Source organism: Scomber japonicus, chromosome 19 (assembly GCF_027409825.1).
Source record: "Scomber japonicus isolate fScoJap1 chromosome 19, fScoJap1.pri, whole genome shotgun sequence".
Lineage (NCBI taxonomy): Eukaryota > Metazoa > Chordata > Actinopteri > Scombriformes > Scombridae > Scomber > Scomber japonicus.
In genome coordinates this window covers 22801078-22817256 of record NC_070596.1, presented here as the reverse complement: position 1 = coordinate 22817256, position 16179 = coordinate 22801078, and positions in this window count along the sequence as shown.

The window sequence follows — 16179 nt, the reverse complement described above, 5'->3', positions numbered from 1 at the left end:
GTCCAGAAAATAAAGATAGATAAGACAATGGTGGACATGATAGTGAAAGATATTAAGCGATTTTCTGTAGTGAAAGATAGTCTTCAGGACTCTGATACAGGCAAAATACCACTAAAGTGGCCTGTGTGAGCCAGCTACATCTAATGCAAAGTGTCTGCTTTGCACATGCTTTCACTTGGATGTCAAAAGGGCAAACCACAGACAACATCTGTACACAGGCTCTTTTGAGAGCATCATGCAGTACAGTAGGCATGCAAAACTGTGGGAAACAGCCACTGAGAAACTGTCTGCTAAGCAGGCACATATAGGCTTGCCACTGTTAAAATTAATACAGGAAGTAGATACAAGATGGTAAAATCCTTTCATGTAGCTCAGACTACTTAAAGGTTGATGAAAGGGGTGTTGTGGATCAGCAGAAACGGATGCACCAGAGCCAGCATCAATACCGAGGAGCTCAGCTCAGACATCATAGTACAACCTCTTGGCCATGCTGGACAGCCACTGTTAAGATCTGAAAGTACAATCATTTTTAGCACTCAAATATAATGGATTTAATTAAATGGCAGTGCCCCCTCAGGAATGAAATATGTCCATCGAGGTATTTAAAAGAACCACATTTGGGAATATAAGAGAACCTATCAAATAACTGGGTGATTTTCGAGGCTATCTACTTGTACCTTTTCAAAGTTGCAGCTCATACATGTGTCCCTTGTGTTAAGCATGACTAAGGAATATATACATCCAGACTACTGTTTATGGTTTATTTTAAATTCATAAAACAAATATCATTATATCTTTTCGGATACATGATTGGTTTTGCTGAGTGGTTTTCTCCCATAAGAGAGGGCATAATTAAGTTACACAAGTCTGCTTATTGTGTTACCTTTAATTGTGGGCCAGTTATGTAATCTAGCACATTTTACTGAAGCTAAAATGAATAACAGAGGGGAAGAGACAATAGTTCATGTTTTTCATTGGCCTTTTGTGTGTGTGCACTGTGTGTCCATGATGCCACGGTGTCAGGGATGAGTGTGTTTCACTCTGTGTATAAAAGATAAGGAGTGCTCCAATCAGATAGCAGCTAGATGTTCTAATCTAACTTAGCCAACAAGCATGGTCACATATTTTGCAGATATTTATAGCTGCTGTGCTGTTACCTCCTGTGTTTTACATTAGTGGCTGACTGAGAAGATCAATAACTGTACAATATTTGCATGTCATTCCTTGCATCGATAACTGTGCTCTGCAGAACGACAGTAAACCCCCGCTTTTGAGCAGCTGCTACACAAAGTTCTTCCGTCAGGTATTGAACAAATATAAAAGGCCCTAATGGTACTGGATCAATACTTTTAAGTTTGGAGGAGATGCTTCACACACTTTTTGTTTCCTTCTGTTTCCTTTTCCAGTAACAGAAGAGTGAGTCACAGAAAAAATATGGGAGAAGATGTGGTCCAATGTAAGTTCCTGAGTGAAGAACAAACACACAGGATGCGAGGGTACATGTAGGCTGACTTGTCGATTTACCAATGCAGCTATGGTTGGAGCCCAATCCAAGGAAAACTGAAGTTTGGTGAGATCTTAAATTTAACTTCTTCTTTGTTGATATTTTGAGTTTTTGTTCATGAGTATTACATATGCTATGAAAACACAGAGGTTAATATTGACTTACCATCACATAACAGTTTCTGCACCTACAGTACAACCAATATGGATTCCAGCCTCCAAGCTCACCTAAATCAGACCTTTGCAAGGGAGGTTAGGGATATTGGGTGGTGATTCAATTTTAGGGACACTTTTTCTTTTCCGAATCAATTTACATATTTTAATTTCAAAGTCTTGCTTTTATGGAGAAAATATTGAAATAACTTGTGCATACTATATGACCGTCATGTACAAAATGTATAAATTGCACAGTAGCAGGAAGCTCTAAAATTGAAGATTAAAATTTTCTGGTGATTCTATCACCTCTCATCATTACTTCTGCCAAGCACAAGCAAAATAAGTCAAAAAGGACGTTTCTCTTGACAGACTTGCCAAACACAGGTGTAACTAATCATTAATTTTGGCTGCATTATATTTATACTGTCGGCGTGTTAGTTCTAGGAGCTGGCTTCTGCGCATTTGTTGGCTGATTGGAATGGCTTCTGACTCCAAAAATGGGAGCACAGCCATGATTTATTTTATTAGTTACCCCTGTGCGTTTCCTTCAACACACAAAAAGAGAATAACACAAAAAGTGTATGACAAGTAGCTTGGGGGGATAATGTGGATTGATCTGACTTTTTCCAGATTTTCGACATATTACTTGCTGCTATATTTACACTCTAAATCCTGAATCTTTATTCACACTTGTCAATGCCAGACTCGACAAGTTGTATGCCTATTGATACAGCAAAATAAATATTGCATACATGTTTTTATGGTTTCAGAAAATCCTGTTTTTTCCCTCTGTTTTGCATAATACAAGCAATAGTACAACTAAATATTTAAACTTTGAGAAATGGAAATTAAAGAGGGAACGGGGACAGAACCAGGTGTTATACGCTCATCATACCCCATTGAAGAAGCACTTAGGAAGAGATGCATCCATTTTAACAGTAAGCTATAAATCCTGCCTGTCTATATGCTGCTGGCTACACCAGCATGCTCTGATGCAGCTTTGAGGGATTGAGAGGCCTTGGATTCTCTGTACTGCTGATGGGAGGCTTCATCTTGTTTTCCGCTCATACAAAGCAACGCTGCAAAGGCAACAAGGTAAGCCCACATGCAGAGACTGTGATTAAACCTCCTCTCAGAGCTCTCTGGAATTGCCATGCAAGCAAATAAATGCCATGAGCTTGGCTGGCACCTGTAGTAGTCCATTGCCACAAATCACAACTTGGGGTGCAGTTGAAACAGAGACAGAGAGGATTCAAACACACGCACAAACAAGAGTTTGGCCATGTCAGCTTGATATAAACTGAGATTAGATTCCACTCACAGCATTTATAGCTGTAGAGGATGTCACACTGCCACTGACAACCATTCACTCATGTAGATTCAAGGGTCTCACTGAACCATAGTTGTCAAGTAACAGGCTGAAAGAGACAGTATAAAATGTGCTCTAAGAGCATGAAGATACCACTGGCTTGAGGCCAGAAGAGCTGTGTCAACCAGTCAATGGCACAGTGGGACAGGCCGGAAAAAGAAATAAAAGGCCCTGTAGTTCTCCCTGCTTTTGAGACACAGGGCATAAATATGAAGCTTGAGCAGTTTTGTAACTCCTGGTCATCAATTAAAATTTAATCTACAGTTGCAGTCCTCAGTCATGCGAGGAATCGATCAAAGATCAGTGTTCCAAATATGAATGTGTTCAAGCTTTAATGAATCACTGTCATTGTTAACATGTTAAGGATGCAGGGAATTTGTGTAGGAGACATTGGTGCAGATAAAACCCAAACAACTGACAACTTGAAGGGTTCCAAATTAAACTTGGTACAATGATAGCAGAATGTCATACAATGTAATATGCAAGACATTCCTTCTAGTGAATCACTCTATGCAACCGACCTTCATTCCTGCTACATTTTAGTGCTTTGCTGTTTTTTGTTCAGGGAAATGTAGTGACCCTCCAGTATACTGAGCATTTCACAGGGTGAAAAGGACCATTACAAGTTTTGATACACATAGTTCAAGACTGTGCAAACATCACTTTAGTAACAAATGCATAACAGTCTTGCAAAGAGCTCTTAATTTCTTTCTGTTTGAAATTCTTCACCATTAGTAGCTCAGTTTCCTATCTAACAATATATTGCTTTATGTCTTACTGCTTTTATATTAAAATACAGGGAGTGGAGGAGGATTATTGGGTAAATGCTTTAAGAAAAGAGAATTGAATTTCAGTGAATTTCACTGTCAATCTGTGGCACTGGAGGGAAAGAAATATTTTCTGACCAAGACCAGGATAATGAAGGATGTTCATAGATAAACTTTTGAGTTAGTAAGTTTTTGCATAAAGTTTTATATAATGAAAAATGTTGTGTATAATGAATCTTCTACTTGGAAACAGAAAATCTGGGGATATAGGGGAAAACCTCTTAAATCATATCATCAAGTGTGATTTGCTGCAGCATCATGATATGGCAGGGAGACAGAGAGTGACTGCTGGTTGCGCCTTGGGACAAATGCAACCGTTCTTTCCATCTTCCAAATTTCTCTTAGTTCACAGACTGCTATGGATGCAATGTTTGAGAGAAAAATGCGGGCCAACATATCAACAAACAGCATTTTAAGTTCTCTGAAGAACAGCTGGACTGTGAAAACAAAATGTGAAAGAAAGGACTTTCTGCAAGTAACATTGTGTCCCTGTTTTAGTGTGACAACAATGCCTGTTCAATTGTGCTCGGTGAAAAAAATCCCAAAAAACAGAGCAAACAGTTTTAACTATAGGCAGAGAGAAAAAAACAGCATAATACCTGAATACTAATATAAGACTGTTTCATTATAATAAAAACACACATGGACTGAAGAAAGTCAATAAGAGCATTTACATTTAAATTTTGCCTTGTGGCTGTGAACTCTACTCATTTACTTTCAAGCCTTTACCATTTAAAACATTTTTTTAGCTGGTGAGTGGGAGTCGTGTAGGTGGTTTTGGATGTGGAGGATGTTTTTGTTGCACACAGTGACCCAGACTTTGAACTCTCTCTGTAGCTGACAGTATAATATCTATTGTCTGACATTTTGAATTATTGACAAGTAACAAGTAACTACAGTTACATTTTTTCCACCTTAAATTTAATTAGTGTCAGGTGTAGGTTTTACATGCTTGTTGCTATCTCAGATTTTAGGATGAATTGAATCTATGCTGACAGAATCTCTACACTGAATCAAATTGTTGCTGGTGAAAAGCGAATGGCTGTGATCCTTTATAACCATTTTTTGGTTTCTGAACACAAATTACCCAGAGTTTAGATGATGATTCCCTGAAAATGGGAGGAAATGGAATTTAAAACCTTTTGCGAAGGATGGCTTTTGGATTCATTATTGGAAAGTTAAATAGGATTAGAGGAGTTACTCTTTCAGCAAAAGTCTTGTGCAAATAGCATAGCTGTACAGTATTGTCAGTCAAAATACATTCTTGCATAGGAGGGAGGTAAGCTGGAGATAAGGCAGAGCTACACTTGAGCTGCTTCACTCATAATTTTAACCATAACCACAACTCATCCTTGATGAATAATTTAATGTATTTTATGGTTCTAAGCATAGAGGATGTCATATGAGTGTAAAGCCATGGCAAGTTATTTTTTATTTTGAGAAACATAAATATAATTGACTGTCTGCAGTGACAAGCACTTGTGTTTGCAAAGTGTTATTTACTTTAAAGAAAATGCATTGCACATCTAGAGAAGCACAGAAATACACCCCAGAGCAATATAATTAATTTTGTGCTGGTGAAATGCAGGCATGATGTGAGAATCAATGAGAAATGTTTTGCCACACACACAAATGCAATACTAGACTCACTTTGATTCTGTTTTTTAATTTTAATTTTATATATTATTATTAATAATATATGCATATATTTTTAGTTGCAGGTACCAATGGAGCAAATGCTTCTCTTGTGTGCTTCATCAGACCTGCTCATATTTTTACTGAGCAAAGTCAGTGTGTGAGTGTCTTTTTATCTGCTGTTCATAAATGGAAAATGTTGCATATTTCAGGAAAAGTCAGTTGCCAGTTCTTTTCAGTGCAGTTTGGCTTTTTGACTAGGAGTTTTTCATTCAAACTGTTGTGGAAATGGTGCCAAGGCAATCAGAAATAATGTATTGTTATCAGAAAGGAAACCAGAGTAGCATGAAACAGAAATGCGTAACTACAAGATGCTGTGAGTACATGTTATATACTTCTAAAAGAGTCCATTCCAACTCTCTGTAAGCCTCTCACTTTCACACACATTATGTAATCCTGCTTGCCGCCTGGTATTGTCACTGCTGTAGGCCAACACAGGGTACTTGAGGGTAAATTATGCCTTTCTTGTTCTTGCTGAGATCGCAGTACTAATAACACCCATCTGTCTACGCAAGAAAAGGCATACTGTGCATCTGTACCACAGTCACCTTAGAGCTTCACTGCCATGGTGTTCCGCTGTTGTTTTGCTCACAGATTCAGTGCAGCAGAGGAGATGTGAATCAACCAAAACTGAGGGATATACTGATAATGATTGCACCTGGGAGCTTGGATAAAACTGGTGATGGGTGAAAGGTATGGTGTCAGAGCAGGAGTGATGTTTGATGTGTCAGTAAATCATGAACAACATTCTGGCAGTCACAACAACATGATGTTATACTTCCCCGAAATGTCACTGTGCAAGTTGGTGTCAGCTTTGAAAACGTAGTATTTTTGTAAGTCAATTAAACAAACTCCAACGATGGCATTTAAGCACAAGGTTTGAAGATAATTACTGACTAATTTTACCAAATCATACCTGAAGCAAGACAGAAAAAGAGTGTAGAGGTGTGGGTCTCTCTATTAAAGCAAATGTTTTTTTTATTTGATTCTTGACAACTCATCTTTTACTTAGTCTGTTTACAGCTCATACACAGAACAAAGAAAAAAACACAACACAATCACCTGTCATCACCGAAAAGTATGCATTTTAGATCATCCAATAACCAAAGGAGAACTACTCCTCACATGCTTCAATCAGGAAAATCTCCAGGTCTGGATGGCTTGTTAATAAGCATTGATTTAAAGTTGACTGCAAAAGTTACTGACCTTAGATCAGGGAAATATCTCCCCTCACTAATATGTGAATACCAGACCAGGTTTGTTAGAAAAATGTCAACTAACAATTACTAACAAATACTTCTTTTCCACATTATTTCTACAGCACCGGCAGCATCAGAGGAGGCTATGGGTTTAGTCAGTACCAATGGCATGGTATCAGAACCCTTTCCTATTGATCCATCCACAGAAAAGCTTTGCTCCTTGAGTCCCTTATTGTTTGCAGGGTTTTTGGTGGCAGACACAGAGCACACAATTTTGATATATGCTGATGATATTTTACTATATCTGTCAAAACCTGCTCTCTCATTGAAGGCCCTGTTGAGTATGATAGATACCTTCAGTCAGTTTTGCAGTTATAACATCAGCTGGTCGAAGAGTGAGGTCCTTCCAGTATCTAACTCAAGCCTCCCTCCCTCTGGATCATACCTATCTTTTAAGATCAAATCAAAAAATTTAATATTTAGGAGTTGTTATTGATGGGGAATTAGGCAATCTTATAAAAACTCAATTGATAGACAAATTAGGAAAGACCTGACTAAGTGAACGTATCTGTCATCTTCTTCTTCTTCCCCAAATCCCTTTTAAGAAAATACAACTCCTCGGTTTCTATGTGAAACCCAGAGAATACAAAGAAGCACCTTGGAATTGCCTTTTGAAAGGGGTAGGCTTCACATCAAGACATTCACAGCTAATCCCATTCAGTAAAGAATGAAGAGGATGTTCATAAATATATGAGACAACCAATTTCCCTCTTCACTCAATAGCACTCTTCCACTACCCTTAAGAGACCATTCATATGGGGTGTGGTTTCAGAAGGGCATAAAAAAGATGGATCTATACCAACATTGATGTCTTTTGGGGACTTGAGAGATGGTCATAAAATTCCAGCCACACACTTCTTCAGATATTTCTAGACATGACGTTTCATACAATCCAAGCAGGGAGTGTCCCTGGGTAGGCCCAAGTACTCCCTCTATGGTAGTCATTATTGCTCAAAGACAGTCTGAACAGATATATATCACAAATACACAATCTAGCTGAATATTCCAGGATTAATACAGTAGCACTAAAAGAGAAATGGGAAAGAGATTTCAAGATCCAGATCACAGAGAATTTGCATTAATTGGAAATGTATACATACAGCACATCTTAAGCCTGACAGAGTGAACAGTTTCAAAAGTGATTCATCTCCTCTTGACCAATCTGAATCTTCCCTCCCAAAAGATAAAAAGTTTTGTTAGCCTAGCTATTACAGCTGCCAAAAGATGCATCACATCTAATCACCCGTTTCCGCTGGTTAGCAGTTGGTTCAATTGGCAAACCTTTTTCAGAATCAGCTTGTTTTTCCTCAGGGCTAGTGAGTCATTACATAATTGTACACACCTCCAGTTTCATAGCAACACTAATGCAAACTTCAGGCATTTCACAATCAAACACAGTAGGTGGCACTAATGCACCTTACCACTATTTGCCACCCGCCATAAAGCAGAACAAAGAAGAAGAAGAAGAAGAAGAACTTAACAACAACTGTGAACTACATCACAGCTTTACAGTTTGGTTTGGTCGAAATTGCATACTAACATACCACCTACTACATACTCAAACAGTATGTACTGTATTGCATGCTTCCTACTTAATTAATGAGTAAGCTTGCAATTACAGCAGACGGTTCACACTATACTCAAGCAAGATGACTGCACTGCACCACATGACTGACAACCTGGCCAACAGTCCCTCACATCTCCAAAAACATTGCAGGCGTACTTTGATAAACTGACCACATACTGGGAATCTAAATTGTTAGCTTTTAGCCTGGCTTAAAATCTCGTTATGTATAGATAGCACAATATGAAGAGATGCAATTCATTTTGGTTTTGGTTGGTCATGATAATCCTGCCCCCAGCTCCTGACGTAATTGGTTACATGTTAAAGACCAGCAAAATGTTAGTGCCACTCTGGAATCAGTCTTCCTGGCTGAGATCTGGTCCTTTGACTGTTGAAATGTGAAGAACTGGTTCAAGCAGGGCACCAGATGTGTATGATGGATTTACAGATTACAGTATGTGTTAAATGTTATCTGTTATCTAATATATCTTATTATGCCACTGGTTTTATCCTATGTTAAATTTTGTTATACTGTGAGTATGGAAAACGAACAGGAAGCCCTTCCACAATTAACCAAAATAAAAGATGCAAAGGTTCTAATCTGACTAAATAATTAAACAGGTACTGTGTGAAAAGAATACAAATTACTGGTTTCCAGTTGAACTGGCACAGAAAATAGCATAGAAATAAAAATAAAAGGTAGCAGATTGGCAGTTTATTGTGTAATATATCAGTTGTGATTTCACCATGCATTTCTGTCCAAAGCATGCTGGGGATGGGATCTCCTTGACACCAACAAGACAATAAATTAATATAAATGCATTGTTACTTCAGCTGTTCACTCATTTAAAAATATAGCTGATAATAAAAGTGTCAGTGAAAGAGAAGGCTCAAACTCAAGACATAATTAGCTTTTAATCTTAAGAGTCACTCCGTCTCATTATTCACTGCACTCCAGTTTTTATAGTTCTGAGAAAGGCTCACACTGAGAACCCTTTCTGAGTTTGATGCTGTTGTGCAACAAGAGAACAAAACAAGTTCTTATTATAAATCTCCTGATTCTAAATGCAATAATTTACCCCTCACATTTGGTTATTGTAAATCAAATTAAACCTAACCAGCAATAGATTTTTACCTCTGGGCTACCATTTAAATGGCTCCAATCAAATGAATTATGTAACTAATGAAAGATGAGTGCACAGTCTAGTCCCAGCCCAATGCCCAGCAGGGTCGTCCTCATCACCAAGGACAAGTATTAACCTCCACAGGCCAAGCACAGCCAATTTCACAAACCAAGCCACATGCTTTGATCTCTCACTTTCTAATTTCCTGTATGAACCTAATTTCCATAGCAGTCAGCATTTAAACTATACTGTCTCTATAGGAAGACCCTCAAAACAACACATAAGCTTTTACTCTAACAGTCAGTTATGACAATTTATTTTAGCATACGACACACATGTTGTCGTATTAGTTGAAGCAACGGGAAAACAAGAAGATCTCAGCAAAAGTAGCACAGGCCTTGTCATTTTATCTAGGTCAGAAGAATTCAATATTATCTAGTCCATATGTACTTTCACAGCTGTGCTTTGGATTTGAGGCAGCTGTAGTAGCGTAGCAGCTTAATGTACTCCTTCCAGCACTGACATATGGAAAAAGGTGTACTTTTTTTTTCTTTTCTTTTACAAAAGCAACCATTATCTTGTTATCACCTTGCATATCACAACACATGTACTCCTGGCCATACGTAAGGGAAAACAAACAGGAAAACAGACAGATGGATACAGAGAGAGAGAGAATGGGAGAGAGAAGCCAAGGAAGAAAATAAGAGTGTGGCAATTGGCTGTGAAAAAAAAGAGGGAAACAAGATGGATAATGATATAGGAAGAAAAGAAAAAGAATGACAGAATGACATCAAATTTTGCATTACCTGATAGGGAATCACAAGACATGCTCTCTTGCTGCTGCATCTTGAACGCTGGTTCCAGTGTGAGTCTGTGTGTAAGTGTGTGTCCACAAGCTACAGAGAGTGAGCAAGCCAGCACGCCTCACTGTGTGTTTTGATGACGGAGTCCGCGTAGCAGCTCAGGGAGTGAGCGAGCGAGCAACAGAGCCAGGAGGAAGGTAGGCCTATGGAAAAAGAAGAAGAAGAAGAAGAAGAAAATGAGCTTCTTTATTAGCCTGCCAATTGTCTCCAATCTCAGTCTCATTTTCTCTCATTCTCCTTCTCATTTTCTCTGAGTGAGTGTGTGTATGCCTTACACATAGCACATGTACTGCAGATGGAGATTTATGAGGTACACAGAGGCAGGGAGAGATGGGAGGAGCATGAGGACGGCGGGATTTGTAGAGGTGCTGAACAGAGGAAGAAAGCAATCACCTTCAGTGTAGACTCACTCACTCAGGCACTGAGCCATTACTCTTTTCCTCCCCTCGACGTAACCTTGCGACGAGAACGCTGAGCCAATTCACCGCTTACATGTACCACAGCATCACTCTGGCTGTGCGTGAGAGATCTTATCTTTCAATTGAATTGAATTTGCAGTCAGTGGATGTCTTAGATGGCAAAATGCCCGTATGTGTAGAAAAGAACAAACAAGAAAGCTACACACTCATTATTAAGGTTCAAAGTTTGCACAGCTCTCTCCAATGAGCAACAAGTGCACAAACAGTTTCCTTGACTTTAGCTGGTGGAGGCGTATGTGTGGGTAGGTCTATCCATTTTCCTAAACTATACTTACATTTTCATTGTGTAATTGTGTTCATTTACATGGTGCACAATAAAATTCTGTTTTCAATGACAAGCAAAGTCTGTATTTGGTTAGATTAATTAGATTCTGAGCAGTAATGTCATCCTTGACTGCACATAAGATGAATGAGAGCCTTCTCTTTCAGTTGATTAAAACCCTGTAGCCATTAAATGACACCAGGTCTGGTACGTGCACTCGATCTGCAGTTTATAAATATACTTGTTTCCAAAACACTGCCTGATTATGCCTGCCTGCTAACACATGTCATTATGTAAGGCTGGGTACTTTAAAGGGAGCACTGAGCACTGACTTTTTCCATGGATTTCACAGAAGGTTTATACTTGCAACTAATGTGACACTTCTTGGACTTGTTATAATTGGTGATGCATATTCATTTGATTAGCTGGCATTACTCAAAGTTCTTATATCCATTAAGATTCCATCTTGAAAAAGTCACACCAAGTTTTTTTTCAAGTCACTCTTTCTCACACTCATATTTTCTCCCTTCATTAGGCTTGACGATCATCTTTCACTTATTGCAGCACTGAGAATGATCAAATTTCTCCTGAGATCTAAGCATCCAGTAACCATTTGGCCAATTTTCTCTATTCTCTGCAGCAGGAAGGAAGGTCTAAAGATAGCAGTACACATGGCTACCTTCTGAGTCAAATTGGTCTATATTTTAAACACAAAAACCTATTAAGGCATATTATTTAGGTTTAAACATGAATGTATTTTTCTTAAGGCTAAGCTTTTAGAAAACATGATTTTATTCTAAAATATTCACAGAAAATTAAATTAAAAAGGTAGATCTGCCCCCTTATCTGCCCTTGAATGCATATCTCTACACCTCCACAGGAAAGAGTAGCTTTTTGTCTGAAATGGCTGGTCAGGGTCCTCCCGGTCCATTAGTAAACTTTCTGCCGCTAATATATTCCACCTACTCACAATGTATTCACACAGCTACACTTTTCCAGCTTGTACCACTTTGTACCAGGACTGCACCTGCACTTATGGTCACAAAAATTGCAAAAAGTCAAGCCACAATCCTGTGTGTGTGTGTGTGTGTGTGTGTGTGTGTGCGTGTGTGTGTTTCACCTTGTGTGCTTGTTTGTGCAGCAGTTTCATTGTGTTAATCAGCTTCCTCTTAATATTCTGGTGGGGAAACAATAGTATAATTACTTTTCAGTTGCAAGTGTATGCAAAATACACAGTCAAACACACATATATCTACAGACGGGTAACAAGCACCTTGGTACTGATTCTACAAGTCTCTAAACTCTACTGGAGGGATGCACACAATTTTTCCAAAAGATAGTCCCTTGGGTGTTTTTATGATGGTGGTGGAGAGCGCTGTCTAACATGTTAGTCCAATATTTCCCATAGATGTTCACTGATGTCTTTCCCATTCATAAATGTAGATGTCACTTCAGTCACAGTTCCTATCCAAACAGCAGCCAGTTGAGCAGTCTTGCCATCTGCCATCCGTGCTCCAACACTGAACCCTCTTTCAAAGTCATTTACATCTTTTCCTCTTGCCACCTTGATACAAAATCAGACTCAACTGCTCCTGCAAACCTTTTAAAAAAATACCATTCAGACAGCATGATTAGATGTTAATTGCTAAATTATACCATGCAGTGCACCTGGGTGAAACACCTGCATTCCTTATGATTCTCCACTCATTTATTTCATGTTTTTCCTTTCATTTGTTTCCCGTCTGTATGTGCAGAAGATTCAGTTAGTCCTGTTGAACAGCCTCAAACTGAGTTATTTTGTATCCATTTTTTCCTCCTGCTTTTTAATTGCTTAGAGAAGTTTGAAAAAAAAAATCTTACAAATGTAGCTGCATAAATAAAAACAAACAAAGTGCAAAATGAACAAAAAACACCCCCCAAAAAAGCATTAATAATATAGTATTATTATGGCACAGCATTTCACATTCACCTAGTCTGCTTCATGGTCATGAGACATTATTTCAAATGAGTAGGTTCCATTTATTTTTTATACTTTTAATGGAATCTGCTTGTCTATTGTCCTGTGAAAGGTGAATCTTCACTGAGCAGATGCAGCTCCTTGTGATAATCAAGGTAATATTTCATAAGAATGAATGTGGGATCCGTCAACAACACTAAGCAACTTCCTGTCTTTACCAACTTTAACAACTGGATTCATACAGCAGCTTTATGTTTGGTAGGAAGATCACTGTTAAAGAGTGTAAATCTGTTGATTGACCTCAAGCTCATGGATGGTATTCTCAGCTGGGAATTGTAGCAATTTATAGTGTGGGATAAATAATCAGATTGATTGATATATTCTGAAATGGAACAGTTACTTGAGTCACATTAAACGCCCTTGAAACCTCCCGCAATCAGGTAACAGCCCTTCTGTTTGCAAATTATTTGTATTCCCATCAAAATATAAATATGCTCCACATTGCTACAGGCCTGAACCCCTGTGCTGCCTTTTTTATTTCATTATTTACTTTGCAATTCATAATTTTGATGTACCCCTTTTTAATGTATTATTTAAGTTTTTCTCTCTGTCTCTTCAGTTGCCTATTGCTTAAGGTTATATCTGCTTAAAAACCAAACGTTCATCATAAAAAAAGAATGACTGTGAATATAAGCAGAAATGAAAAATGAAAGGATGTCATTAGATATGTGTATATTTGAACAGCCTTACTTCTGTTAGAGAACTGTGAGTTTCTACCTTTTTGCTCACAGCACTGTTGGACAACAATGATCAATGTTAACTGAAAACTCAAAAGCAATGTGGTGTGCTGAACAGATGTGATGCCTAAAAAGTACATGTTCAGTTTGCTTTTTAGGGATCTATAACACTTGTGAAACATGGAACAGCAGTTTGTAAAACAACACATCGTTTTAATGGTTTGGATGCTGATTTTAAGCTGGTATAATGTTTGCCGTGTTCCCCATCTTATTTTATCGTGTTAGCATAATAACATTTTCTAATTAGCAGCACTAAGCCTAAATTATAACTGAGAGTGATGGGAATGTCAGGTTTTTTTGTCAGTCACAAAGCAAATTTTTGGACACACTTTAAATTTTGACCTGATGATGATGCGACAAATGATCACCAATCATCATGGTTCATTAGATCTGCACCAAACCTTTATGCTAATCCATCTGGTTTGTAAATAAGAAAAATGTTGGCTCACCATCTTTTTATTGCTAAATCTGATAGCTATGTGCGTGTGTGTGTGTTCATCTTGACTTTATTGAACTGCTCAGTGGGAGCACGATATCAGCGTCTGTTTCTTACAGCTTATTCTTAATTATCCTGTACCTAACTCTGCATCCCATGGAGAATTTAATGACAAACAGGAAGAAAAAAAATCCAGCCATATGTCTCTGTGTTTACACAACTTGGATAATATTCATGTGGAAATACAATATGTGATATTTCTTTACTCGCCTCCACCAATTAGTCTTTGACTGAATATACTTTATAGAAGGTTTGAGGTAATGAATATGAGTATTTATATACAAAGTGTGGGATGATTGTTGAGATATCTGATGTACAGTTATCCAAGATTCAATGAGATTGGTGATACTTGGCAGCAATAATCTCGATAATTAAACCAACATATGGGAGACTCATATTTTACCCGTTCTATTATTTATACTCAAAGGAGCCCGTTGCACATGGCTGAGACATTATATCTGATATTTAGGCCACATTGTGAACATTGTGTACATTGTGTGAAGGATTGGGTGCATACCAGATCTCAGAATTTCACACCTGCCCTCCTCTGTGATCCACAAATTAGTGGATGTTGCTTGTTGTGGTGAAGGAGAAAAGAAAGGCTGTCCCAATATTCCTTTCAAATTACTGCCTGGTAGGAGAGGACTGGTCTGTAGGGATGTAAGAAGAAGTGGAAAAGCATACTCCTCCATCAGGATGGTGGAGATGCCGGCTGATTCTGCTTTTGTAATAAGAGTTTGTGCAAACACACCAGGACAGCTGCATTAATTCAACATGATTCACAGGTGAATGTTTGATTAATAACAGAGCGTGCATTTTATGTGTATTGAAACACCACCATCTAGTGAACATTCAGTCAAATTGCAGAATACTTTTCCATAATTTGCAGTATTTATTAAATTGTGTCATCTGTCACTAGAGTGTTTGTAAGTATGGCCTCTTCAAACATGATATGAATACACATACTTTAATTACACATCCATGTAAGTGTATGCATGGAAACATGCATTACAAAAGATTGCCATGCCAACAGACACCCACCCACACACACGCTTGCACAAACAAACGCACTGCCACTAAATGGCCTGGATCTCTGGACTTGATTGTTTTGGCTCCACAGTCACAACACCCAACTTACCCAAGTGTGCATTTCTTTTGTTGAGGCCTCATGCCGGAAAACTCTCTGCAGCCTGGGCTTAGTGCATCTTTTTGTGCATGTGGCAGGCAAGTTTGGTATAACCATCAATATGGCATGGTATCCATAACAGATTTGTTGTATATAGCAATATTAAATCACTTTTAGCACAAGCTGAGGGGGCACAATGTCAGGTGTGACAATTTCTTCACCTCTTTAACCACCAGTTAAAATGAAAAAGGGTGAGCTCCCTCCTGCACTCCTTGTAGCAAGGGGGGAATAAGTTTGCCTTCACCCCCACCACCAATCTAGTTTCTTACCTCCTAAAGAGGAACAAGATTGTGGTCCCTCTGAGCACACTGCACAAAACAGCTGAGATGAGCGACTGGACAGGAAGCCAGTCATCATCCTGGACTACAACTGCAACAAAGGTTGATCCACCTGAGGCTGCAGCTGCGGCAGGCAAGCAGAGGAGTTGGCAGTTCTGCCCCTCAAAGGACTGTAAAACAAACACTATGTGCTTCAAATGTGAGAAATATATCTGCAAAGTCCATGCACACACACTTGCATACTGTCCTATGTGTGCTAATTCGAGTTGACTGATTTGTGTTACTTTATTTGTATTTATTGTTGTTGTTTATACACCTTGTGGGTGGGGGCAAAGGTTTAATAAATGGGAGAAGACTAGTATTT